This window comes from Uloborus diversus, chromosome 1 (assembly GCF_026930045.1).
Source record: "Uloborus diversus isolate 005 chromosome 1, Udiv.v.3.1, whole genome shotgun sequence".
Classification (NCBI taxonomy): domain Eukaryota; kingdom Metazoa; phylum Arthropoda; class Arachnida; order Araneae; family Uloboridae; genus Uloborus; species Uloborus diversus.
The window spans coordinates 183885753-183887764 of NC_072731.1; the positions used below are offsets into that span (position 1 = coordinate 183885753).

The window sequence follows — 2012 nt, forward strand, 5'->3', positions numbered from 1 at the left end:
TCCTTCAGTCAAAAGTAGTACTTTTAGTCACTGATATTGATAGAATAAGCAAAAAAAATAACATGGACCCAGAATATTGTTTCATTTTCCCAACAGTTATATTTTAATTATTTTTTTAAAATGTCCGATTTTTCAAACAAGGTGTGTTCTAGATGTCGTCACAAATGATGCTCTTTGGCACATCTTAGTACCGCGTTTCCACGTTATGATAATCAAGAAGCGAATTAAAATTGCGCTCTACGCTTGCTATCAATCATATCGTTGCCAATACACGTGAGTAAAGATGTGAATTAAATATTTTGCTCTGTGAATGGCAACACAGAATGGCATTTCATCATTTATGATGTCACCGGCAAGAAATGTAAGCAATGAAAAATCACCGATTTAAGTAATTTTTTAGAAACATTAAACTTAAACAAATTATTTAAAAAATGGTTAGATCCTATGTTTTTAAGCATGTTCTTTCAGAAAAAAAAATACTTTTAAAATATTGGAAACAACCCCCATTGGCAGCTTTTTTAAACGACGGTGAAAAATAGAAGCAAAATTTGCTGTAAGACGAGAACAGGAAATTTTATAAGACTCTTCTGTAACAACGTTTGCTAACTTTTGTCTGTTAATAAATCAAACTGCTTGTTGATAACGCTTTATCATCAGTTATGCTTTGTTATGATAATGAAATCGTGATTTAGCGAAATTTTTCTATCCTATATCAAAAAATGGGAGATGACCTTTTTGCTCTACATGGCCTTATTTGTCGCCCCCTCGCACCCACCTCACTAAATAAGTAATCTTTTTCCAATATCGAAAAATGAACAAACATGAGTTTATGTATAATGGAGGCAGTGAGAAGCAAAGGTATGTTCGTGGACATTTTCACGTTTTGAGTAAAACGCGTTTAAAGATAGCGTCCTAAGCAAACTTTCATTTAATTTTTTTTTTTTTTTTTTTTTTTTACAAATCATGCTGTACAGCAAAACCTATCGGGGCTACTAGTACTATCTCTAGCCATAAGACAGAGGAGAGATTCACCTACCATTTGTACTGGTTATCTCCAAATTTTTAATTTTGCCACTTGTATCCCTTTGCTTCTCACTGCCTCAATTTATTTTTTGCATTTATCCTAACTACTTATCACTTTAATAGTAAATGCATTTAAAAAAAAAATTACACAATGATTGCAAAAAGTGGAGATTCGCACCACATTATCCACTTTTGTTTGTATAAATATTGAAAAAGTGTAAAATATTTATTACGCGGAACAGAGATTATAATTTCTGATTATATTTCTGATCTCTGTATTATAATTTCTGAAACTAAATAAGTAACTATTGTTATTGTGTTATTTTATTTTATTATTCTATTTATTTATTTATTTATTTTTTGCAAAAAATAAAAATTTCCAAAAAAAAAAAAAAAAAAAAAACCCGGAAAAAAAGAAGAAAAGATTTAAAAAAATAATAAAAAAATCTGTTTAAACTGTTGCACTCGAAAAAAAACACACATTATGTAACAAATTTGAAAGAGCAAATCATGAACGATTCAATGTTGTTTTTTAAAGACGAAAATCAAAACATTAAGAGAAAAAACATGCAATAATCGTTCTTACCAATCAGCGAACCGCACCATAGAACTGGGTTCTGAACAGAAAATGATTCCTTGATCGATATGACATGTTTTAGTTTTCAAAATAAGCGCTTGGCAGACGAAATTTGTTAAGGTTCAAGGCAAAGGAAAAGGGAAATCCCCGCAAAACTCAGATTATCCATGCGATCCTCACAAAACCTGCTTGTCAAGTAGGGTTGCTAGCAGGTACGAAAATCGCCACTCTTGGCGAGAAGTTGGTATTTCCGGGTAGAAGAAAAAATTAATTTGCGGCCTTCCAGGGACTTCCCCGGTTATTCACTTCTCGTTCTTCGAATTGGTTTACTGCAAGTGCAGATCGAATAAGGACAAGAATGATTACATAATCTTCTGAGGGGTTCGATCAATAACAGTGACTTTAGGAAAAA

The 2012-nt window shown here is 31.9% G+C and overlaps 1 protein-coding gene across 1 annotated transcript in view; it reads right to left on the reverse strand.

The window, feature by feature from the left end:
- LOC129223629 (B-cell lymphoma 3 protein homolog) overlaps positions 1-1761 on the reverse strand; it is a 34637-nt gene extending 32876 nt beyond the window's left edge. Inside the window, exon 1 of the mRNA XM_054858076.1 lies at positions 1610-1761. The gene's annotated coding sequence lies outside the window, so the exon portion shown is untranslated. The remainder of the gene's footprint in view (positions 1-1609) is intronic.
- Between the last annotated feature and the right edge of the window lie 251 nt (positions 1762-2012).